Raw genomic sequence first — 27,924 nt, 5'->3', positions numbered from 1 at the left:
TTGAGTTTATTTTTTCTTTTCAAAATAATAAAAGCAGGGATCCTGCACTTTTTGAGGAGCACAAGATCGTACCTGTTCTTTGGGTCCTTGACCTCAGAGACAGGACACAGGAATGGTGCAAATAATGTGGACCTCAGAGGTCCATGTGGTCATGCTGGGCCATTAGGTGCACCACTACTGTATTATTTTTAAAATTTTGTGGCTTTTTCTATATCAATTCTTAATCCACACCATTAGAGAAAAGCTAACCCACAAATCATTTAAGAATAGGACCTCCTCTTCCTGGGTCTTCTTTGAAGTTACTTATAGAATAATGCTCTTAAGATGCTCAGACATTCATTTGCTTTTTAAATTATTTTTATTGAGGCAACACTGGTTTTCAACACTGTATATGGTTTAGGGGTATAGGATCACCTCCTTCCCTTCAGGGATATGTTACCATATCACACCCACCCTCAGGGTACCATAGTCCTAACCACAGTTCTTTTTTTTTTTTTTCAAAAATTTTTTTGTCTTTATTGACAGTTACAATTTATTTTATTTATTTATTTATTTATTTATTTATTTATTTATTTATTTATTTATTTTTTGTGGGACCCTCGCCGGCAGCCAGGGATCTAACCGGCACTGCAGAGGCTGCGGACAGCCTCGCAGCCCAGTGCTCAACCGCTGTGCCAGCAGGGGAGGCCCAGTTACAATTTATTTTAAAGAAGAGATACACTTGACTAGGTATGCACAGATAGTCCTTTTCCTGTAAATTGTACCATATTTTATATTTTATATTTTTTTTAATTTTATTTTACATATTTTTTACATCATTTTTCATTTTTGCACAATGTATGCATTTTCATCTTGGTTATAGTCCCCATACAATGTCCACCCCCTTTGCCTTGATCCCAGTCCCTTCTTCTCTCTCCCCTCCTCGTAGCTAACCACAGTTCTTTACCCCCCTATTTGATGGAGAGACTGTGCAAGTCTTACACTTAAGAGCCTAAGAAAACAGTTTGTCATTTGAAAGGGTCTTTGATGTGTTGACTTAAATATTTTTGAAGTCTTAACAAGGGGTTTTACTAGCCATTTCCTTAGATATATCTTTTCCTGAAAAGATCCTAAAGTTGCTGCTTACCATGGGCTATTTCTTTCAGAGCCTTCTGCTGGCTGTATAGAATTTCTGGAGCTTCTATATATCCCCTAATCCTCACTTGAAAATATTTCAGTCACCTTTCTCTTTTCACACTTTATTATGAACTTCTAGAAGTGCCTTCAACACTGCTTGGAGTTCATTAGCTGTATTTCTTACCTTCCACGTTGCTGCAGGTAACAGTTTTGACAGTATCTTCATGTTTTCATTCCTTCCCTGGCAATTTCCTTGAGTTCCACGTTGCTTGTACCTACCACCTACTTATAGAATCAATTCCACGTATTTTAGCATTTACTGAAGCAGCACCATTCTTCGAGGACACAAATTCTATTTGTTATCTTCTGTTTTTAATGAAGTTATTGGCACACCACCACAACCATTTATGCCAGCTAACCCCATCACCTCATTCAGCCATGATCCAGATGAGGAAAAGGACAATTTCTGCACAGGCCAGGGGAGGGGGAGCCCTGATTACCCCCACTTCGTTGCCTCTGTGCTGGTTGGAGGCGGAGGCTCAGTTCTCCACTAGGCCTGCTGAAATCGGGGAAGGTTGGGGAATCAGAGTGCTGATTAGGTCTGTCTCACACCACCTAGTGTCATTTCATAGCCTCCAGCTGGGTGTGGAGGTTTAGGGTTTCACCAACCGCCAGTTTCACCACAGGTGGAGTGTCATCAAAGTGCAGTGCTGACTCTGGACTAACCCCAACTCACACAACCTTGTTGAGTCTCCTAGATGTCAGCGGGGATGCAGGCTCAGCTTCTTCCTGGACTCGGCTGATAGTGGGTATAGATGTTGAAGCCTACTGGTGACTAATCTTCCCTGCACCTTCTCATTATGGCTTGCTCTTAGGTGGCAGTCTCACATGGCATGGGGATTCCACTGGCCTGCCTAGAGGGAAAAATCAGGGTTCTTTCTACTTTTACCAGACAGTAGATGGCAGCTCAGCTCTCTACTCAGTCCCTCTAACACTACCCTGGCAGGGGAATTGGAAAGCCATCAACTACTTCTATTGGGAGATGGACAGTTAACTCCCCTTGGCCTGCTGACACCCCTAGCAGGGGAATCTATAGCAGAGAAGATCAACTCTTTACTCAGTTCTGCTGAAACTGTAATGGATAAATATGACTTTTTTTTTTTTTTTTTTTTTGGTGTGTTGACTTTTGTCCAGTATAAGACAAATGTTGCTAAATGTTCTTCTGCTTCATGTCACTTTTGTCCCTTGGCTAGGGGCAAGGCAAACAAGCTTCTCTTGGAAGTGTTTTTCAGGGTCTATTGGTGGTTCTTGGTTGGAGACTTTTGCAGCTTACTGTAAGAGATACACAGGAGGCAATAAGGAAACCCAGCGGGCTAACTGCCATGCTCTTCTCTAGTTCTCAAGTGGAGACATCCCTACACAATAAACCTTCTCTTTCCTATTTTTTAATCTTCCTGTACTTGTTTGTTTTGTATTTTTCATGATTTTTTTTTTTTTTTTTGGTTCTTACAACAAAAGAAGGAGGACCTGGGAAGAACGGCACTACTCCATTTTTGCCAGAAATGGAAATCCCAGGTATATTTTTGACTCTCCAGGAAACAGCAAATAGGTATTAACTTCCTTGAGCTCAAAACAATAAAGGCAGCAGAACATAGATCTATTGTTAAAAAAAAAAAAAGGAACCTCAAGTGGCACCAAAGATAAAATGAATGGGTTTGATACCACAAGAAAGAGAAGAGGGAAGAATTACTCTGTTTATGGTCTTGAAGTCCTAAATGACTTTATATCCTTTCTCATTAAGTTTTTTGTGTGGGAAGTTAAAACAAGGATTGGTTTTATGTATAATGAGCCCTTTCTCTAGGAATCTTCCAGCTACTGATTTAGTCTTGCTTAGTTTCATTTTAAACAAGATTATACATACTTGGTTAGAGATTCATATGGGTTAGTGTGAGTCTCAAAGAGTTTGAAACTAATAATGTTACCAACATGAGTAGATTTCTTTAACCTTATGCAGTACTATATATTTTATTATTATTATTATTTTCATTTTTTATGTTTTATTTTATGTATTTTTACATAATTTTTCATTTTTGCACAATGTATGCATTTTCATCTTGGTTATAGTCCACATACAATTCCCACCTCCCTTACTTTGACCCTAATCCCTCCTCACTCACCCAGTGTGTCTCTGGTTTATAGTTGCTTGTTGATTTTGATTTTTACTTATTATAATTAGTCTTTTTCCTGGTCCCTTATTTAGGTTTTCTAAATTCCTGCTATGAGTGAGACCATCCGGTATTTTTCTTATTCTTTCTGGTTATTTCGCTGAGCATGATCCCTTCCAGCTCCATCCATGTTGCTGCAAATTGCATGAGTTTATCTTTCTTGATTGCTGAGTAATACTCCATTGTGTTGTAATCAGGGACATGCAAATGAAAACTACAATGAGAAACCATCTTACACCAGTGAGAATGGCACATATTAAAAAAAACTAACTACAACAAATGCTGGCTAGTGTTGGGGGAGACCCCACGCAGTGAGCAGAAGGGCCTTGACCTGAGCCCCTAAGGCATGTGAAAACACATGCATCTCGGAGGAAAACCTCTGAGTGACAGGACCTGGTGTTGAGAGCCCGGAAAGTGACCTGCATGGAGTCAGGCCTCTACATCTCCGCAGTCTGAGAATAACAAAAATAATGAGCGAACTTCCCAAGCTCTAGCTAGGGGGCGATAAGATTATGTGCATGAGAACTAACCACCTGGTACCCTACTATCTGAACTAAATAGATAAAAGTAAGAAAGTAGACTAATCATTCATACGTGTTATCATTATATGGTATGCTTTGATGTTACACCTGCTGCAATTAAAATAGTATATAATGAGCACTAAGACAGTAAAGATTGACTGCATGCTGGACATGACAGTTCCCCATGTCTGATTTCCCTCACCGTTGCGTCCCAGGTCCAGGACTCACTAGAAGTCCACAAAACAAAATAAACCCTGTTGATCAAGCAAAGCTAAATTTACATGTAACAAAGTAAAGAAGACCATCACCTTGATGGAGACTTAAAAGTGTCTGAGGTGAAAAGAAAGATGCCAGGGAAGGATATTTAGAACACTCACAGGATGATTTTAAGGGAGGTCTTGAAAAGAAATATTGGGACACAGGGGTAAATCCTCCTACATCCCTGGTTGGTCTAAGGCTGGATAGATGAATGAACATCAGATAGATTAGTAGGAGAAGAGGCCAAAACTTAACAACATATATAGGGAGAATTTACATGATTTTAAATTCCAAAGAATAATGGAGCAGATCAGAGATATTAATTCTGTGTTTAGGGATCTGGGGTGCCAGGGAGAAAAGGGGGAAGACTTCATATAACAGACAAGAAAAAGTTACTTCATTTCACTGAGAGTAAATATGCCATACTTAGGACATGTTGCCCAATAAATCTACCACTGGATAAGACCTCCCCCTTCCTCCCCACCCCCAAGCTAACTACATTCTTCTAGGTAATAAAAGGGGAACAGAAATTGCCTCTCTGATTTGGGACAGAACAGAAGCTTAGGAAGAGACAATATCTTCTTAAATTAGGGAGGAGGGAAGGACTTAGGCAAAGACAATAACTCTTTCTCAGTCACAAGGGATTTCACTACTATTAGCTCAAAATACTCTGCATGTCAGAGCAGAGCATCTGGAGGAGACCAGGCCTGAGAATCTGTGTGGCCTGATTAGGGCACCCTAGGAAGCTTATTAGTTGGAATACTGCAGATGTTATGACAGTATAGACTTGGATTTTTGGGCACAGTGAAGTAAGAACTCTGAAACAGGTCTGGATGAGCAAGTTGTTAGTCTTGATAAGTAATATTTTTTAGTTGGTTAAAGTCTTATCTTACAGCAGCAGGTATTTCCTGGAGCAAGTAGCTAAATTATTTTTGCCTGGCCCCAGTATTTGGCATGAAAATAGGAAAGTAAGGTTGATCAGAGAATTTAGTATAGGGGCGCAAGTTAGGTTTGGTCTTAGTATTTTTTGGTATAGAGAAAAGTTCTGGAATATTCACATTTGAAGACTCTATAAATATCTTTGAATTAAATCTAACTGAAACTGCAAATTATTTCTTTTTATGCTTTCATTTTATAGTATTAACAAACTGCATTTCAATTAAACAAATGTTTATGATATTAAAATAGTGATAACAAAAAATTTTGAAAAAATGGCAAAAGTCCTCAATCTTAAAAACACATGGTAATGTTTATATTTGCCACCAGAAGAATAAAGTTTGCATCTGAGTTACAAAGGAGTGAGATCATAATTTTAAAAATCTATATTTCATGAACATATTGCTTGATTTGGAAAGCAGGGTCCAAAAAATTTGTAGATATGTATGTGTGTATTTGGGCATGTGCCTGTATGTCCCATCACACACAAGGAAATGCAATATGTGAACAAAAGCATCTCTCTGCAGATGGAGAGTAGGGGTGAATGCTGAACAGTTATAGAGGGCACAGGCTACAGGCCAGGCTCAGTGACAAAATTACTAATACTGAGATGTGTAAAGAATCCCTGACCTCAAAAACTCACAGTGGAAGAGAAGATGGATCCAAGTAAGAGGATAACCACAAGAAAATACGCAAAATGTGGTGGAAAGACTGAGAAGGTAGTGACTATGCCCAGATCAAGGACTCAGAGAACATTGACATTGAAGCCAAGTCTTGAATGATGAAAAAGAGTGTGCCAAGCAGAGGAGAGGAGGGGGTCGGGTGTGCAGACAGCTGTGAAATCTCAACACCTCGGCAGGGATGTGCATGGGGCTCAGGAAGCCTTCCTCCATCATTTGCAGGGCCCAGGGCAATAGCACAGATGGAAGTGATGATTAAAAAATTCTAAGTATTTCAAAATTATAAATCAAATTTCTAAAACTGTGAAATAAAAAATATTCCTTGTCTTACCTTGAAAAGATATCTTTACGACAATGACATTGCAATATATATGCAAACTGAAAGGTACATGGTTTTATATAACTAAGAGTTGATAATATGGAAAAGGCAACTAAATTTAATTATTATCAAACATTTCTAGACATGGACCCACTATGGTTGTGTGAGCAAGAACACAAAGACTAACAAGTCCTCAATTAGATTTTGATTTCATGACATTTTCTTGATTTTAATTCCTCGCAAATCACATATTGTTATAGGAAAAAATCCGTATCACTTATATTCCATCAATAATAACTTATAGAATTAAAAAGTGTAATGCAATTGTATTCAGTGTGAAAAATAAAATGTATTTTCATCAGACATAAAATCAATGTAGGAAGTAAAAATTAGTTAACAAATATTTCTAAATTACTTCTTAAAATGTTAAAATTATTTGTTAAACTAAAAGACAAAAATCAAATTATAATTAGTGAAGTCACATTTCTCATCAAGACATTTAAATAAAAACTGATAATTTTAATTGATTTTTAAAGTATTTAAGTGGATGTATTCAATACAAATTAAAATATTAATTAAAATTAGTTAAAATTAATGATTCTAACTTTTAAAATAATTTTAAACTTTAATAATTAATTTTATTAAATATTTTCACAAAAGTGAAACTTTTCACAAGTCTAGTGCCCATGTCTATTTATTCATTTGCCAGTGGAAAGTATTAGTGTCAAGCTTCATGCATGCTCCATCTAAACCTGCCTATAACAAATTTAAGAGGAATAGGAATTATTTAGCATTAAGAATGTTCCTCTATTGCCATGAAAAGTGAATAGCCATAGTGAACACAGCACTATTTCTTGTAAATGGCTCCAGAATTACAAACTGTAACTCAAAGAGAAGCAGAAAAAGAGAACTCCTGGGAAGCAGTAGTTTATTATGGAAGATTCTATTGCATTCGTGCTATCCGCAAGGATGGATTTGACAAACTTAACATGTTGGACTCTCTAAATAGGGGTCCAGGAACAGGGTTTCTGGTGAACAGGGCAGTGTTAACGATCAAGTTGTCAAGTGAAAGTTAATGGTAACCAGACTGTCAAGGGTCTCAAGGGCAGTCTGGCCCTGGAATTTATGGAAGCAAATCTCAGTGCTGCCACTTCCTTAGTAAATCATTGTGGCAAAGTCTTTAGACATGTTTACATGCCTGATCAACTCTCAATAAATGTTACTGTACCTTTATCTGAAATACGTTCCTTATAATCTTTTTTTTTTTTTCCAGGACAACTGGCACAAGTAAAAGAAGAGCTTTCAGTATTTCTTCTCATGTAACAGTAATAAAATTTTAGTCTATGGCAAATTTTTTATTATCTTGGCACTAGTCTCCTTTCTAATTGGACATACATACATAAATCGTGACTTTAGCTGCTTGACTGTTGTGTAACTTAAGGAGTATGTATATTGCCAGTCTGTGCCACTTGGCAGCTTAAAAAAACTTAATTTAATTTAATTTAATTTAAAAAGGGAGAAATGTAGTACATGTGAGATTAGTACTGTGTAAATATGCTGAAATCTAACCCCATATGTTTTGTTCAAAATGTTTTACACTGTTCAGTAGAAAAAGAAAACAGATCTGATCATATATCACCTCCTTCCTCAAAATTTTTCTATAGGTCCCAGAGACGTTGAAAGATCTCAACAGATTGTCAAAATAAATAAATTGAACAAGATAAATAAATTAAGCAATGAAACAATAGCCATAAAACAGAGAGAGGACAAATAATCATATAAAATAAAACATTACTAATCAGAGAAAAGCTAAGCAAAGCCATGCTATATCTTTTACCCATTGAATAGCAAGATTAAAACAATGTTCAATGTTGTCAAAAATACAAGGAAATACACATCCCTACAGGGAATATGGGGAGGGCAATTTGATTCAAGGGCACAAAAAAATAAAATGGAAATAGATGCCATGAAATTCCATACCCCATGGACTTAAAATATTTTTTCTCAGAAATAGTATAAAAAATAATCAAAAGGTTTCACAAAGTTTTAGTGCAGATTTTCATTATGGTAATACTTATAATAATGGAATATTGGAAATAGCTAAGTTAATTTATGTTACATCTACTCAATGAAATATTATACAATTATATAAACAGGGTTTTTGAAGCATATATGGAAACATTAGAAAATATTTATGTTTTATACTGATTATGTAGATGGTGGTATATAAATGAATAATGTATAATAATGTTTATTACATAAACTAAATGTATATATGTTGCATGCATGAAAGGAAACACTGAAATATTTGTGGGATTACATGTAAGTGTTAGGGTAAAAGATAGTTGATTTGTTGTTAATGATTTTCTTCAACATTTTAAAATTTTTCTGACAAGGTATGATTTCCTAATAATCCAATTAAATTTAATACGAAATTTTTTATGTTGGCACTAAAAAAATTCTTACTGATTCAATACAACCCACCTTACTATTGCACAAAATTGCTGTCATATAGTGGAAGTTATTAGAATAACAGATATAAAAATAGATGCAAATTACCATACTCCAAAGACTGAAGAGCTTTGGTGACATTAAAGGGTAAATGCTCTAGACATTTCCTGAACAAGCATATTTTTTCCTGTCTAACTTAATGATTTTGAATGACCAGATCTCTAACTATAGTGCCTGGCATAGTAACACATACACAGTATAGGTTCAACATATGTTTGGTAAGAAGAATAATTTGAGCAATGACTGAATGAATAGCTTTCATTAGTTGACTACATTTGGCCACTATTTATGCTGGATGTTTTTTTCCAAAATTAGACAAGTTTCTGAAAGTGGACATACAGATTCAGCTGAGACTACAGATTTAATACACCTGAGAAGAAACTGAATGAGAGAGGTGATCGGGGTTCTTGAGTTCAACTGCTCTGAGTTTGGGATGATCACATAGACTCATGAAGTCTTGAGGAGGTGCTTTAATACGTTAAAGAGATGTAGAAGTGTGAGTCATTATTGTAAGTATCAACAAAATAATAATAAATAGATACTAAATAGGAAAGAAAATGTGATATAACTAGGCAACACATATTTAGGTCACTAAAACCAAAGCCTCAAATGGCCATATTTAGTAAATATGGTAAAGAGAAACTTATAATTGCTTTCAAGAAAGCTGGAAAATGGCTAATGTGTTTTTCAGTAGACAGTTTCCAACTTATCTCTAATGCACAGAGCAGTAGAATTCAAATTTTTGTTTCAATTTGATGCACACTTTTTCTTTTTCTAAAAAGACAAAGCCAAATATTTGCTTCTTAGCATACTTGAATTGGGGCCTTTTGATCATTATTCTCAGTAAGAATACATTGCATTTATTTAGCACCTTTATATGTGTCAAAATATTTTCACTTAAAAATATCTTAAATGATTCTCACAACCACCCAGGGAGGTGCCATTAGCAGTTTTCCTTTATTTCAGCTGTATCCCCAGTAGTCTACTAGAACCAGTCACACCAGCTAGGTAGAGCCAATTGAATTTTTTTTTGATTTTTGCAAGCTCGTTATTAAGCACAGATGATATTAAAAACTAACATTTTAAAATATGTATATATGTGAGATAAAATTAAATAAATTGAAATGGTTTCATACACCAAAATTCATCATTTTCTTATTTTAGTATATTTTATTATTATCTATGCTTGAGTTTATTTATACTTATTGAGTGTCTGTAATGGAAAAACTATATGACTGTGTGCTTCAAAATCCACATTCAGGGACATCACATTGACAACTTGAAATAAGCCAAGACAGGGATATGTGTAGCACTAAAATTGGCAAGCACTACAAATCAGGGCATGGTTTATTGTTTTGTTGTTTGTCTAGATAATATTGATGGAGTAAATGTAAATAATGAGGATTAAACTTAAATATATACCATGTCTCCAGCCATTATCCTGTAAATAGTACAATAAATTGGGAAAATATTCTTCCAATATTTTAAAGTTCTCTTCCCATTCAGTGAAGAAGTCACTGGTGTCATTGATGAATAAATGAAGTTTCAATGTATACCTTCATTGTTTCATATCTGTCTTACTCATTGACATAACTCACAACTACATGCATCATCATTGCAATCACAGTGTCTTCTCTCCAAGAGTCAGGAAAAATCAAAGTGAGTATTTTGTGAGAACCAACTGGCTATATGGAGTTCCTTACAGAGTATATATAACTATTATTTTTAAATTGCTTGCTGTGATTTCTTTATAGCAATAAATTGGTATAAAGAAAAGAGCTAGTTGTTAAACATTTATCAGCACACTACCATCATTTAAAGACAATTAAATAGGAACAATTTAGAAAATGTAAACAAAAAAACAATACATGTTAAGGGTGACTCAATCAATGACTGAGTTGTATTTTATGCTTATCCTACTGAAAAGCATCCCAAGTTGTATTTTATTCTTATCCTACTGAAAAGCATCCTCAGACCTAGTCTAAATGCCAAATTTATCACAACCGTGTGACTGTCACTTTCCATAAAGACCAGGAACACCAGCAGTTTGTCCCAGGCTACAGAATAACAGTACACATCAGACCCAAGCCACTATACCTACCACCCACCCCTGCCACCATCTCCCCAAATTGAAGCATACCCCTGAATGTCTTCTGTGTGCCACATGCTGAGCTTATACATGCTGATTCGCCCCTTGACTTCTGGACATGTCAGTACCATATCATGTAGTATCAGATCTGGTGTCCAGAGAGAGGTTGGATCACTCAACTCAGAACTACTTTGTTGTTGGTAAAGTTTGACCACAGGAAACAGGAGATGGGATTGAACCAGACAAATAAATTTTCATTCTTTTCACTTTTCCATGAATAATTACAAGATTCCTCCTTACAGCTTTCCAGAGAAGTCCAAATGTTGAGCTAGCATACCTGCTGAGTGGCATATTATATTTCTTTTTTTCAAATATTTTATTTTTTAGATTTATATATATATATATTACATCATTGTTCATATTTAGGCAAAGTTTGCTTTCATTCCCCCCCCCAGGCATATTTTATTTCTTAGTAGCTAGTCACAAGGAGTAGCTAGTAGAGTAACAGTTCACACACATTACTTCACACTCCTCCATGCCTCACTTTCTTTTTCCTTACCCTGCTTATGTGTCCTACAGAGGCATCCACACTTTAATCTGTACCCTTAATCTGTTCTCTGGAGAATCCAGGTTAGAACATAAACTTTAGCTAACTATTTTCAGGAATCTGAGTGCACAGGAATATGGCTGCTTTAAGAAATTATCACACACTGGGTGTCACAAAACAACAGAAATCTATTCTCACAGGTCTAGAGGCAACAAATTAGCAGGATTGCCCACCCTCTGAAGGAAGGGACAATCTCTTTTTTGCCTCTTTCAGCTTCTGGTGGTTTCAGGAGTTCCTTGGCTTTTAGCCACACGGCTCTAATCTCTGCCACCATGGTGATGTTATCTCCTTCAAAACCCCTCTGGCTCTCTTAGGAAGAAACATGTGGTTGCATTAAGAGTCCACCTGGATAATCCAGGATAATCTCATTTTTCAATAGCCTCAACCCAGACACCAGCACCTGGATATATCTTTTTGGAGGATCTCATTCACCTCTCTGAACTGTGAGGAAAAATAATTTTGTTTATAGTCACAAGTCAGCTATGCATTAAGTAGAAATATTTTTCTGCATTAGATACATTTTTTGGTAATTATGAGCATGGTACTCATGTGACAGCATAATTAGCTATACATTTATCTAAACAAAATACAAAAATCAAGCACAAAGGAGTGGAGATTAAACAATGCAAAAATTTTTATCCTGTTATTCATCCTCTAAAATATTAGGGTCATATCAACTGCACTAGCATGCACAGAAGACAATGACTGCCTTGGAAATGCAGAATAAGTGTTTTGAAGTGGTTCTGGTTTGGAGAGAAAGAATTTCTAATTATTACAGCAAAATCTTTTTTAAAAAATGACTGCTTAGGATTTGCCTTCTGCTTTATGATATTTTTTCTTTACAGAATAGGTTTTGTCTTCATTTCTCTCTTTTTAAAAAATGAGGAAAGCTAGGATGAAGGGTTACTGGAGGGGAAGGACAAGGAAAGGGAGGAGGCAGTCTCTATAAAGTGAACAGCTGGGGTGTGCCTGATCTGAAGGTGGCTGCTAATATTACATTGTATAAGATCCCAGCGTGCATCCCAGCTGTGATCATGTACTCTGTTCTTCTATCGACAGTGTGTACAAAAGGAACAGTTATCATTTGCATATTTGAATTCCACATGCATTTTTATTCATTTGTGAGTGTCTTCAATTTTTCTTCTTCAATTTGCTTTATAAGAAGAGGCTCCCTTGTCTGGGCTAGAAAGAAAAAATCCTGGCACAAAATAATATGATGTGTTTATATTTGAGTTTCTAAATATAATTCATACCATACTCATCTATCATTGTCTCATTTATCATTTATTCTTTGTACTGTAGTTACAATTACAACATCTAGGAGAAAGGCAGGTTTTCTGACTCCTAAAATGCCCCTGGGTCTTTCTTTGCTCACTGAGCAGTTATAAATGAAATACATTTAACTCACTAGGTTGTAGGTTTCTGCAATACAATTTTCAGTTTACAGGTAAAGCTAGTTATCATTAGAAATTGATAACAAACTATACCAGCAGAGTCATTTGGAAAGAAATGCTTTTATTTTGGTGATCTTTATGTTAATTTATAATGTAATAAATATATTTTATGATTTCAGTTTCTTATGTTACCTAAGATGATTTTGATTATAGATGTTTTCACCTTTTCTAAGACCTACAATTCAAACATCAACAAATTTGATTTTATCAAACAGATAGTTCTTTGTCTCTTCTCTCATTATTGGCATGTGAAAACTTTTATTGCACAAGCTTCTGTCCTGAACCAATCTCAAACAACCACCCTGATCAGCCTTCCTGAATTTTTCTTGTGAATATTTGTAGAACCTGGTTTTCAGCAGGGGAAGGCACCTACATCTCAAATAAGGGATAATATTACAGTACCTTGATTATTAAAATAATTCTATATTCAAAGAGAGTTCTGGATACATTTGATGGTGCAGTATTTGGAATATATGCAAAATAGTATATATTTATCCCATATGTTATCTATTTATTTTATGCATTATATGTCAGAGAGTAATATCTACAGATACTTGTATAACTTAGTTTAGAGTAAGTATATATACATACTATCAGGATAGTGTGATATTGGCAAACAAATAGAAAAATAAATTAACGGAACAGAATAGACATCTTAAGAATAGACCTATACAAAAAAAATACAGTCAGCTTATCTTTGCAAAAGAAGCAAAGGCAGTACAGTTGAGAAAGAATAGTGTTTTCCATAAATGTTGCTGGAACAACTGAGCATCATTTAATGGAACAACATTTAAAAATATGAAAGTATACAAAGACCTGCCTCTTTCAAAATATTAATGCAAAATAGATCATAGACCTAAACTTGTAAATGCAAAGAAAGCCATAAACCTTATAGACTAACAGAAAGACACTCTCAAGAAAATAAAAATTACAGGCTGAAAGAAAAATATTTGCAAAACATATCTAATAAAGGACTTGCATATAACATATACAGTGAATTCTTAAAACTCAATAATGCAAAAATAAGTAATTCAACTAAAAATGGGGAAAAGAAGATGTAGAAGTGACATATAAGCATATGAAAAGATGTTCAACATTATTTGTTATTAGAGAATTTAAAATTAAAACAAAAATTAGATACTACTACATATCTAATACAAAAGCTAAACACCAAAACACTGACAACATCAAAAGCTGGTGAGGATACAGAGCAACAGGAACTCTCACTGATTGGCTGTGGGAAAACAAAATGTCACTTTGGAACATAGCGAGGCAGTGTTTTTACACATTTAAATGTAGTCTTATCATATAATCATGCAATTGCTCTCTTCAGTATTTTCCAAATGGATTGAAAATTTATGTTCACACAAAAACATCCATATGGATGTTTATAGCAGCTTTATTCATAGTAGCCAAAACTTAGAAGCAATGAGGATGGATAAATAAACTATAGTACATCCATATAATGGAATATTATTCAGCACTAAAAGTAAATGAGCTGTCATGAAAACACATGGAGACAAGTTCTGTGTATACTTTCACAACATACGCTGTTCAATAAATGCACAGTACTAAGTGAAAGAATCCAATCTAAAAAAACTAATAACTATGAGCCCAATTATATGACATTCTGGAAACAAGACTATAGAGAAAATAAAATAATTAGTGGTTGCTAATGGTTTGGGGAAGAAAGAGAGGAAGGAATAAGCAGAGCACAGGGCATTTTAAGGTAGTAAAATTTTTGTATGATACTGTAATGGTAAATCCACAATAAGATGCATATGTAAAAACCCATATAATGATCCAACACAAAGTGTGAACCTTAATGTAAACTATGGAGTTTGGTTATTAATAATGTACCAATATCATCTCATCAATTGTGACAAATGTGTTTCACTCCTATATTACATCAGTAATAGGAGAAACTGTGGAAAAGTGAAGGCATGCGTATTAACTCTGCAATTTCTTCTCAGGATTTCTATAAGCTGTTTATAAATGACTCTACCTGTTTTTTAGAAAATGGATTAAAACCTGCAGTATGATGGTAGAAAAGCCTTATCTCACTGGTGAAATTTATTTTCTTTTCAATTGAATGGAAATCATTTATTTTTAAAGAGAAACAATTGAAATTTCCACTTCTTCCACAAAGTTCATGTAGCTTAACTAGTACTGAGCTTTGTGTCTCACCATAACAACTAGAAAATTAAGAAAATGTGAAAAATAACTATTTTCAGATATTGTACAATAGGCAAGTAGGTCTATGATCCCAGTAATAGAAGCAAAGGAGGGAAATGCTAGGATTGTCTAGATTCTCTGCCTGGGGCACTTTCTAGTCCACATTTGCAGGAAGCATGAATCCAGCAGAGTATGACAATTCTGGATCATTGAGTTGACAAGAAAAATGGATCATTCCAGACTTTCAGTAAATAAATTCATGCATGAATAAAGATATCACTAACAATATAGAATGACATTGTGTTTCTAATTATTATTATAGTACCATATAGATTTATATTTTAGTTCTCGTATCACTGCCAAATGATTTAAAAGGTATGTGATTTTTCAAAATATGAGGGTGTCTCTTAGGTGATTATTAGGGTTTTAAATTCTGAATAAAGATAAAGCAAAACACCATGGCAGAATTCAACACTTAGCAAAAAATATAGAACTTTTTAATGGAAACACCTTTGGCCCTGAAGCTGTTAGGAATGAAGAGAGCTTTGCCACAATAAAACAAAATGACCATTCCTTGTCTGCTCAGATGCCTATAACTTTTCCCCCATATATTGAACCTGGCATGTAAAGTAAAATGTGGCTCAAAGGATTTTTTTCTCCATGAGTACATAGCAGACTCGAGTATAATAAGACAGAAAGGAGACAGACAGATCACAGTCAAGGGATGTATCTTTGTTGATAGATTTCATTTTTATCTCAAAAATTACATTTATAAGTGTACTTTAAATTTTACAAATAAAAACTCTTTACCAACAAAGCATATGTCATTGTTCCACAGATTACTTAATGGTTTACATTATTATAGCTTTCAGTACCCTCTCCTCATACCCTTTTTTCTTAACTTATTTAGGAAGTCAAAGAGTTGAATAATTGGGGATTCTGGAATTCTTTGAGGGAACTAAAGTTCATATTCATACTTTTCTTATTCCACCTAAGAGCCTTGGTGTAATATTTGTATTTGTTGGAGGTGTAACAGGCAAGATAAAACCAGCAATTTTCCTCTTAACATCTAGGACAAATTTGATAACCACTTCTGATATAAATAGGTTGGTTTCAACATGTTTCTTTGCACCAGAATATTTCTTTCCTCAAAGAGTAAATTCTGATTTATTTGACTTGTTAAAAAGTTCATTTCCTCTCTGCCCCAATGTATTTTCCTTTAATGTTCAAAAATTTAATCAAAATATTTTGCCTTAAACAAATATATTTATTCAATAGGCTATATTTTCTTTTTAAAAATTATTTCATGTTTTCACTAGGACTAAAACTTTTTCAGTATAAACTTGGTATGTCTAAAGTTAACTGAAAAAATTATAGCTAAAAGAAGTACTGTGCAAGACTTTATACCTTCATGGATGCAGTAATTTTATTTAATCCCTCCAGCTTATTTCTTTATGTATGCTTCTTTGACAGAAAGTCATTTTTAGCTAAAAGAGGGATATATATATATATATGTCATGCCCCTGCAAATTTTGTAGTAAAGTACTGTGTTATCAATTTGTTATTTAATTAGATTGCCTTATTAAATTAGTTTTTTTAAAACCACACTGCTGGAGCCTACATTAAATAAGTATTTATGGTATCACATTGTACATCCAGAGTAAACCTTTGGGCTTCCATTTCCCACACAGACCTGGTTGTTAGACTGAGTTTCAGATCCAGTCCTAGAACACTTAAAACTGATCCGTTGCCCTGTTTTATAAAACATTCTCTTCTTCACAAATGAGTCTTTTCACAAACCTAGTTTAGTACAAATTTCCAATGGATATAGTCTGGTCCTGTGCCTCTTGTTGTCTGCTGGGCTTTTGCCACACATAGATGAAATTTTTTTTCAAGATTTATTTATCCATGCATACAAGAGCCGGGGTGCAGGCCAGAGAGGATCCACCAGAGACAGAGTGGGGAACAGAACAGGCAGACCGACCGAAATACACTGCTGAGGGGAGCAGTGGGTGAGACAGGAGAGGTCTGCCTCGCCATGTGGGTTTTTCCCTGGCTGGCCGGGGATCGAACCTGTGCTGCAGAGGCTGTGGATTGCTTCACAGTGCGGTGCCCAACCCCTTGCACCACCAGGGAGGCCCATGTGGATGAAATTTTCAAGGATGATCACTGACTTCTAGGACATGGAGTAAAAGGAATCCTCATACACTGTTGGTAGGAATCTAAACTGGTCCAGTCTCTATTGGAAATATTACAGAGGATTCTCAAAACATTAAAAATGATCTTTCTGGGCTTCCCTGGTGCTGCAAGGGGTTAAGACACAACCTATGAAGCTGTCCACATTCACCGCAGCGAGACTTCAATCCCCAGCCAGGGAGCTGCACACATGATGCAGCAGACCTCTCCTGGCCCGCCCACTGCTCCCTTCAGCAGTGTATTTCAGTCACTCTGCCTGTTCTGTTCCCTACTCTGTCTCTGGTGAATCCTCTCACCCCCCACATCTCTGGCTTGTACCCCAGTTTTTATATGCATAAATGAATAAATCTTTAAAAAATGATTTTCCATATGATTCAGTAACCCTACTCCTAAGTAACTAATGAATATAAAAATGCAAATTCAAAGGGATATATGCATGCCTATGTTCAATGCAATACTATTTACAATGGCCAAGCTCTGCATACAATCTAGGCACCCAAGTTCAAAAGACTAGATAAAGAAGATGCGGTATATATATACCCTGGAATACTTCTAAGCTATTTAAAAAAGAGATGAAATCTTGTCATTTGCAACAACATGGACAGAATTGGGGGAAATTGTGCTAAGTGAAATAAGTCAGGAGCAACAAATACCAGATGATTTCTCTGTGAAATATAAAAAAAAAAACTAAAACAAACCCTTTAAATCTGACTGCAGAACTGAGACCAGAAGGTGAGGGTTGGAGGATAAAGAGCAAAGGGGCTCAATGAACTCTGCTGGAGGATTATTGGTGCTTTAGTGATGGGTGTGGTGTGCGATACACCTAAAACACACACACACACACTGCTGTCAACCAACATTACTTCAACTAAAGTATTTTTTTACATAATTTACTTAATTGAATTATTTAAAAAATTGAAGGGCTAGAAATTCAATCAGATACCAGTATTTTTAAATGCAGTTAATTTTTATATTGTGACTTGTTGAATTTATGTCTTCCTCTACTTTTTATAAAGGTGTGCATTTATTAGAAAAGCATAAAAATATTTTAAATATAGACTATAAGAATACAGCTAGCAAAATAGCTAAATAGCTATCCATAGAATAAGTTTACATTTTAAAAGTCTTAAAAGGCTCAATTATATTCTTTGTAATATTTAGGACAGCAGCAGAATTGATTTGGTCAACTGGCCCTAATTTAACAAAATTATATTTTCGCATCCATCTCTGGTAGCAATGAGCATTGTTTTCTCAGCTGGTGAGACACAACATATCATTTTATTACCAATAGAAACCTGGATTCCAATAATTATCATAGCCAAATGTAACAACATAATGACATGACAAAGAGACACAGGTCTAGGCTTAATATCTTCTTAGGAAATGACAGCTACTATCACCATGGTGCATAATAAAAATGTAGTTGCTTATAATTTCATAGCAATGTCTAAGGTCAATGAATAAACATATAGGTAACAAAATGAATGTAAAAACAAATCCTAGCTGGCGGGGTGGCAGGGTACAATGAGCCAGACCTGAGAATTAGGAACCCCAGAAGCCAGCATCAATCTTGTTACCACATATGTTCTTGAGCAAGTCATTTAACTGTTTTAAATATCAGTTTCACATCTATAAAAATATCAGTCTACAAATATAGGTCACTTCTAGTTCCAAAATTCTGTAATTTTAGAACACATCAACATAGAGCTAAGGCATGAAGCTCAATGCAGGTAGAAAGCAAACCTAAGGTGATTTTCTAAATTCATCTGCCTTTCACCTCTTGCATTTTCTACAATGTCTAGCAAGATTAGCAATATGGGACTATACGATACTTAAATGCAAATGAAACTCAGGGGAAGGGATTTACACATTCTTCTAAGTCTCTGGAGCTTCGAAACTGAAGCTGAATCACACTTGATTAGGCTCATTGTGTGGAAAGTTATTGTCACTGCCACAATAAGAAGTGCACTCCAGTGTCTGGGTCATTCTTCTTCCTCATCAGGAGCAGACTATCAATATAGTCTCAGAGCTGAGACTACAAATAGTTACCTTTCGCTAAAACCTTATAGGCTAGCTATTAAATTACTATCTCTCAACTCAGATCTACTCCTCCAGAATCTCTTTTGTATGCTGAGGTTTGGGGCTCTGAAATGTGTATTTCTCCTCTTCTACTAAGTTCCCTAGACAGTTCCATATGTAGGGAGCTCTAGTTGAATGGAAAGTTGGATGAGGGGTAAAAGGATTTCTTTGTTCTTGCTATTCTCACCAGCATTCATTCAGCAATATACTCTTTTTAAAAAAGATTTATTTTGTTTATTTATGCATGTAAGAGCTGGGGTATAGGTTACAGGTGCAGGGGGCAGGAGGCAGTGGTGAGAGGATTCACCAGAGTGTGGAGCAGAACAGGCAGATCCACTAAAATATACCGCTGAGGGGAGCAGCAGGGTGAGGCAGGAGAGGTCTGCTGTGCCATGTGGGTTAGTTCTCTGGTCAGGGATCTAACTACCCTTGCACCACTAGGGAGGCCCTCATTCAGCAATACACTCTTTTGAGCAGCAACAGAAGTTGGTTCCATCTCTAGGTTTCTTGGGTCAACTCAGTACTAGTCCCAAATTACTGTCTCTAAGGTATTCCCCGACTGCTATGCACATCACTTCTCAGGTCTGCATTTTTTCAAGATTTCTAGCTCTGACAATTCTATCATTTCCCCTTTGCTCCCTCGGTCTAAGAGGTGACAGTTGTCTTCTTTGCAATTTCTCGGTGTCTCCCATTCTTTTATTCCTTCCATACCTTCATACTGATAATTTTTACTCATCCACTCACATCTCACTATTCTAGAACACAACAATGTAGAATCATTATCTGCATTTGCAGAAAATGAGATTACAAGAAGTTATTGACTTAAGATTGTCCAACTAATAAGTAGATAAATGCCAACTCATATAAGAAGTAAGTAGATAACACTATCTACCCCAAGTTCAATAATCTCGCCACTACATGAAACTGCCTACTTAGTATCATATATGTTCATGCTGATAACATTAATGTTATTCATTTTGTTCTTCTTATGAAAAAGTAAAAAAGGCATCAACAACAAGTACCATCCTAAGAGTATATTCACAACAGAAGATATGGATTTTGAATTATTTCATAATCAATAATAATATCTCAAATTACCAAAGACAGAAAAACAACAACAGAGTCAAAATTACTATAATAGATAGGAAGGAATAAATTACTTTGCTAGCATAAGAAGTCACTATTAAGCAAAATAAATAATGAAAGCAAACCAAGGCTTACCAAATCCTTTTAGATAATAACTTTTCTTTGCTGGGACAGTATATTATTAGCATCTGAAAGAAAACCAGGATTTTGCTCTAAGAAGCAGATTCAAAGTTAATGTGCAAAGGATACTGCTTCTTTGTAATTCATTCAATAATACAATACTTTATTGAATAGAGAGCCATTTAAACTTTACATATTGAACAATTGTTCATCTGTAAAAATGTCAGAATGCCAAAAAAGCAAAGGAGCAAGTCATAAAAGATTCCCAGTTTCTAAGATAAGATCTTAAAGCAATATATAATATCATCCAAATATATATAGCAATGGCAAAGTCATACTGTTCTTAATTCAATAGTCAAAGCTAAATCTGGAAGGCACCTCCATTTGTATTTTCAGGAATTCAGTTTGACTGTTTAAAAGTAGATTCAGGTCAAGTAGCTACCATGATATTTTATTTTAAGTCATTGTCTGTGATAAGAAACAGCATTGGAAGGGAAATATATATATTATTTTCAGCCATTTTAACAGTTTAAATAAATGAAAGTAATAGTGAACATTTGGGTTAGCAACAGGTACAATTGCAAGAGACAAAATACACAGTTAACACCAACAAGCTAAATTAATTAAAACTATGCATTTTGTCTGCTGCAATTGATCCTGTGATTACAAAACAATATGGACCATGCATGAGATGTCTAGTTCTAAGTGAATCCAGGACCCAAAGTGACTCAGAGTCTTTAATTCTGAGTCTTTGCTAGAGCATGTTCAAGCCTTAACCACTATATTCCTGCTTCTTCTTGTCACAGGCTCATAGCCGTATGGTGCTGTCCAACCCAACCAACTCTCAATTCATTAATGTGACCGCAGAATTCCACTTTATATGCACGCTTTATCTGGGTTTAAAACCTCTGCTAACTAAGAGAAACAGTTCTTTTTCTCCAAATATTGAGGGAAGGAGATGCTGCTGGGAAAACTCTGGAAATCTCCCATACAATTCTATTTGACATGGACTTTGACTGTATCCATAGGTATAATAAGTATTAGATTTCCACTTACAAGACCGAGACTTTGGGGTGTAGGTGTCAGTGGGAAGCAGGGAGTGGAGTGCTGCTTGGGTGGTCTGGTGCTGTGACAAGAAGTACTTTAGATGTCAGGAAAAAGCTATAACTCACCAATAGCAGTTACTGTGTCTTTGCCCTCCTCTAAAACCCTGAGGAGAGCATCTTTGTACATTTGTTAATACGTTTTTGAGAAGGTTCCCCTCAAATATTAAGAAGACTTCAAAGGCTTATCTATTAGAGAGCAGAAAGAGTAGACCCTCTCTCTAAACATTCTCCAAAGTAGAGTTTTTATTCATTCATTCATTCATTCATTCATTCATTCAATTTTTCAATGAGGCAACATTGACTTACAACATTATATGTCATTTAGGGGAATAGGTTCATACATCCTCAGATGTATTAATATGTTACCACACCACCCCCACCATCTAAGTACCCAGAGTCCTCAAAAGCAGAGTCTTTATGGGCCTCTCTGGTGGCACAGGAGTTAAAGTCACAGTGCTATCAAGCAATCGCCAGCCACCATGGCATGAGTTTGATCCCTGGCCAGAGAGCTAAACCACATGGCATAGCAGACCACTCCTGTCTGTTCCCCTCAGCAGTGTATTTCAGTAGATCTGCCTGTTCTGCTCCCCACTCTGTCTCTGGTAAATCCTCTCATCCCCACACCTCTGGCCTACACCCCAGTTCTGTATGTATAAATAAATAAAATAAATATAATTTTTAAAAGTAGAGGCTTTAAAAATAGAAAGCAATATGTTGACCTGTTCAGAGTTAATGAGAAAAGATGACAATTAAAAGCAAGACCATCACATTCATGAAGAAATTAATGATAGGGCATTAATCATTTTAAATTTGCTTACTTCACACCAAACATTAGGACGGGCCATTCAAAAGCCCACCCTCTGATGTTAGAAACAGGCTATTTTCCAGAATATACCCAATGCTTAAAGTCCTAGGTCTGAGAATAAGACACCTGGTGGTGCCAAGTTCTTAATGTGGCTGAATAGATATTGGAGGAGATAAGTAAAGGTTAAAGTGGGGAGCAGTTTCTTAATTGCTTAAGTGACCAATAAAGCATTCAGATCATGGTGAGCCAGTCACAGCTCCAAATGTCTGCTCCCACTTGGAATGCAAGAAGTGCATCCTCAAGATTCAGCTACTTGACATTTACCCCACTGCCTGGATCATGGCATTAGGATTTTCCTTCTGAAGTGAATTTTTTAGCAGCTGAGGAACTTCAAAGTCACTCTGACCTGTTTCCCTATTGCCAGGGTGGGATATATTAAAGACTATGGATTTTGAGGCTCTGTGATAAAATCACATAGCAGAACAAGAGAATAGATGTAAAAAGGAAGGTTTCAGAACCCAAGTAGTCTATGATAACAATAAAAGTAATGAAAACATCTAATCTCACTGCTCTTTATCAACTTCTGATTCTTTTGCAGACACAGTATCATGTACTTTAAGTGCACTTATTATATCATATAATCTTCACAACCCTTAGGGAAGACTTTTTAATCTCCATTCATACATGGGGAAATAGCAGCACACGCTCTTCAAAGTCATATAAACAGCAAGTTGCAGGGCAGGGGCTGGAACCCAATTATCTCCCCCACACTCCCATTCCCTGAACTTGTACTTCTACTTAGTTCTTCTCACCTCTGAAAAGCACCAAGGCAAAGGGGGCGGGGGACAGTGGAGGGGCAAATGCTTCTACGAAGAAAATTGAGATTATACATCAGGGCAACTAAAATTGATATTGACAACTGAATGAGTCTCATGATTCATAAGGAGGGACTGAAGCTCAAGAAAAGGAGCCAAACTTAACACAGTTATTAGGCAAGGATTGGTTTGGAGGGAGGAATTAGCAAAGCTAGCAAAGCCCAGTTTTTGTACACATGGTAGGCTCTTATAAACTGCCCTAAATTAGTTACTTTGAAGCAATATCCACAATTACTAAAATATACTAACAAAGCATTGCTTCCAGAAAGACCCAAATCAGAATAATGTTTGAACTCCTGTAGAAATTGATTTGCAAATAATTTTCCTGAGATACCTTTATGGAGAGGATAATTTGTTCCCATTTGTATTTTTGCAAATGTGCAGACTGTTAAAATATTTGTAGCTGTTTTCGTTCTAGGTTTTTTGACTCATAGTTGACTCATAATAGTTCAAGAGGAAATTCTGGGAATTGAAACATAAAGGGTAGCAGGCATAGGATGTAGAAATTCCCAGGCTAAGTTCTGGAGATGAGTTTTGTATCAGGCATTTTGTTCTTATCATTCATGCTACAGATCCCTAAGTACAGGAAATCTGATGATTTATATGCCTTTGAAGGGTAAAATAACCAACTTTATTTTTTGTTAGAGATACTTAAATCTTTTGGAGTCTAACAACTTGTTTTATATTTTAATTATATAGTTTATTGCTATTCTGTTAAATGCTATTCACATAATTTTACGTATAGTATGTGGACTTGTTATTCTTCCTGTGACTTTAACATTCAAAATGAATGAATGACATGTTTCTTACTTCAATCTTCTACCTAAGTCAAGTACATTTTTTGGGCTAGATTCAACAGGATTATGACTACTAACTCTGGAAATTTTAAACATTACAAAATATCTATATCACAACCTAAGGTATTTCAAGATTAATTTTACCCTTTTTTCTCTGCAGACCTCTTGGCCTGAGGCCCTGGGCTATGCATTGTTAAAAAGAGGTTTAAGGACTGGCAGCTGCAAGTACCATGTTCAGAATGTGATTCACTCGGGGTATAAGGTAATATTTACTCCAGGTATTAATGGTCACAATTCACAAAAGTAAAAAATTGTTCCACTTTATCTCTATAACACACAAAAATGACTGGCAAAACTAGCTGCTTTCTAATAACAGCTTCCAGAGGTCACAGAGAGGTGAAATTGTCACTGTGATGTGCATACTGTGGGGACGAGGCCACTTGCAAAAACACTTGTGGTTTTTTCTTAGTATTATGATGAAAGAACTGCTAGCCACCCACATTCCAGTCTAAAGCTTCTCCAAAAAAAAAAAAGCAAATTTCTCTATGACACTGAGTAAATGCATGAAAATGATATTATACATTTCAAAACAATACTATTGTGAATGATATGTTTGAACCACCGTATATTGCTACCAGTCTAATTTAAGTTTCTCTGACATTGCAATCATTTACACAGCTAACTTGGGGAAAACTAAAATAATATCTGATTGTTGCTATTCCTCTAGAATTGCTCATAAGAATATCAGGAAAAAATGGGTCAGCAACTCCATCTAGGGAGCACTGAGCCTGGCCCCCACAGTAACTGCACATATCAGCAGCCTGGTAAACCCAATCCAGTGGTGGGATCCAGGATGAGAAACTGACAATAGCCCAGTCAAAGCTCCATCTGGATCCATCTTTGGTCCATGTGGCACAGCCAGTATCACAACAAGGAAAATCAACATAGCATATTGCAAAATATTTTATGTTTAGGTGAGGATGAGATTTGAGCTGCTATTTGTCCTTGACACTTAAAATGGAAAATAAGGGGGGTGAAATCTATGGTGTAAAGTTCAAGTCTAACTTTGGGATGAGAAGAACTCTAGTGATTAATGTGATTAAAGCGGTAAGTTAATTATTCCAGAATATGGATCCTATGCCAGGAATAAAACTTCATAGACTCGAAGAAAGATTTTCTTGGGGAACTCAATTGTTAAAGAGCAAATCCTGGGAGTAGAAGAGTGAAGGGCATGTATAGGATGTAGAACTCCCCAGCCAACTTCTGGAGATGAGTTCTACACTCTCTGTTACCAATTCTTCCCCAAATGGCATATATTTTTGGTATTTTTCCCATTTTCTAATTTAAACCTACTTAGAGAAAGGAACTGGAACTCACTCATAATTAAATGTAATCTAACAACCTATGTCTCTCCTTCTTTATCTCATTTACACATATACTCAAATATATAACATTAGTATAGATAAAACTATAAATGAAAGCAATAAAGCACTTATGGTAGAAACTACAGTGATGTGATAAAACTTTTATAGTAGAATCAGATATTGAAAAGAAATAGCAGAATTATTGTGTATGTAATGGTGAGACAGGAGAGAGGGACACACTAAAATCACATTATATTACACTCTCTCTTTTGGAAAGTAATTGCAGAAAATGGTTATTTCAGTCTTGAATCTTCTTGCTTCACGTAGCAAGCATCTGTCTCTATCCCGACTTTTATTCCTGACCTGTAAAATCTATAAGGACAGAGAAATGGATCTGTCATATTCCCTATATCCCCAATGATTAGAACAATGTCAGAACTAAAATAGGCCATAGTAAAATTCTGTGAGTGCATGAGTACATGACCAAATTAAATTTTCAAACAGAAATTTGATTATCATCTGAAATAATAAGAAGGAAACTACTATCAAACCCAGTGGGTATTAAACAGTATTAGCCTTCCATATTTTGATTATTTGTTTTGCATTGTTTTTGGTGCAATATTCCAAGGTCTAATTTCTGACTAATTCCCATTACATAAACTCTCCACCATAGAAGGCATTGGGTGAATGTCCACTGAAAATTAGAATTAAGCCAAAAGGCAGGTAGATTTTATTTGTTTCATTCATGTGTGGATCATCTCTAGTCTCCCTTCATCTGGCAAAATATTAGAGTTTATTCATACAACAGGATAGCAAATTTGACACAAGTACATTATCTGTAAGTATAAATCTAAAGATCCAAACTTTGTAATCACAACAACATTTGTGCCACCATGGTGGGCTGTCTTCATAAATATATTTCTAAAAAACAAAACCATGGCTCAACATGACAGCAAATAAGAGTGTCTAGGAGAAAAAAAGAAAAATAATTTAGAAGCAATTAAGAAAATAATGTTATTGACTCATATTTCAAGAACTTGTTTTGTCTGATTAAAATTGAATAAGGCACTGAAAATTAGGAACATATGCCTGCTTGCTGCCCTCTTTATTTCAATACACACTTTTTCTTTGCAAAGTCAAGCTACTGGAAACTTCCATTTTTATTCCCTATGGTTTGAGACACTTCAAAAGCTATGGGCTTTTAAGTATTGACATTCACCACAACAAAACTCATTTTTTACAGCCTCATAATCAAGTCACACTGACATAAAATCATGTGTTGAAAATTGTACTTCATTTATATCAGAACTCATTATCTTTTTGCTCTTTTGGGAAGATTGTTAGGCATTTATTCTGTTGGGAGCACTGACTCTGGCTATTGAAACAGATGCAATAGGGTCCTAGAGATGAACATCACTGGGATTCAGTGGACTCTGGAATAGAGGGAAGTCAGGGATGGAGGTTGTTTTCCTCTGTGGGTGGGCTCAGACAAGTGTCTTTCACAACTGCTCCTGAAGTAATCTTTACCTCTCTCCGGATCTTGGTGACACAGAGGAGAATATTGGAATTACCACATGGCTGGGTTCTTGAAGCAGGGCACCAATTCCCCAGAGATTCCTGTGTTTGGTCAAAGAAGTTAAGTAGAACCAAGAAGGGTGTCTCTGTACCTCTTTGGGATTAAGAGAAATCTTAACTGTAAAGGAAAATGAAATTGCTGCACCCAAGAATCAGCTCAGAGACAGCTGAACTACTTAAGTAACATTCTCCTATCTGTCTACATGGGAGTTTATGGAGTTAACATTAATTTATTATATTATTGTTAATATTTATTAATCAGAGCAGAAAATTTGTGAACATGCCATCTCTCTGCTTAATTCCATATTATAGTGCATTTTTTTCTTTCCTCCTAACTAGGTGCATGTCCTAACTATGTCCTACATTGATCTAAGATGCTGGATATGCCAGTTTAATTCCTGTGGAAATACAAAGAGGTTCCTGTTTTTCTAAACTATGAAGCGTCTCTCTAGTCATCAAACACGGATTTGGGAAATCCACCAAATTATCTATGGGCGGAGGATTCAGCATGTGGGAAAGACATGCTGGAACCATCTGGTTCCAGAAATTCCTAGTCATAATCTTAAATTTTTCATGAGTTAAAAGCCCAACTAGTACTTAAAAATAAACTGTTGATGTCATATAACTTTAGGTATATTGTTATTTTTAATAAAATAGAAAATAATAGCATGGCTATTAATGATGATGATAGCTATATTTTGATGCGTTTCAATGATTTCACTACGCACTCTGCATGGATTATCTAACTTAGTCTAAGCAACAAAGCTATCAAGTAGTTTCTTCTTTTACCTTTCTGTCTCACAGATAAAAATAAAAACAGACCTAGAAAGGTTAAGTGACTTTCCCAGGGTCACCCAGTTGGCAAATGGTAGAGCTATATTTCTAACAGAAATATAAATGATTTTAGGGATCATCAGATTCAGGGTTCAGCACCTTTTCTCTAAACATCAGATCATAAATATTTTTAGGCTTTGTGTTGCTAATAGTCAACTCTGGAGTTGCATCAAAAGAGAAGTCAGACATAGTAGCA

At 35.6% G+C, this 27,924-nt stretch overlaps 1 long non-coding RNA gene across 1 annotated transcript in view; it reads right to left on the bottom strand.

Annotated features, from left to right (window-relative positions):
- The window catches only part of LOC129145176 (uncharacterized), a 74,499-nt gene that overhangs the window by 34,700 nt on the left and 11,875 nt on the right, over nt 1-27,924 (bottom strand). Inside the window, exon 2 of the long non-coding RNA XR_008550363.1 lies at nt 20,388-20,440. This is a non-coding gene — a long non-coding RNA (uncharacterized LOC129145176). The remainder of the gene's footprint in view (nt 1-20,387; nt 20,441-27,924) is intronic.

The sequence above is a fragment of the Talpa occidentalis genome, unplaced genomic scaffold (assembly GCF_014898055.3).
Source record: "Talpa occidentalis isolate TD23 unplaced genomic scaffold, MPIMG_talOcc4v2.1 talOcc4.9, whole genome shotgun sequence".
In the NCBI taxonomy this organism is placed as follows: Eukaryota; Metazoa; Chordata; class Mammalia; order Eulipotyphla; family Talpidae; genus Talpa; species Talpa occidentalis.
This window is presented reverse-complemented; position numbering and strand designations above follow the sequence as displayed.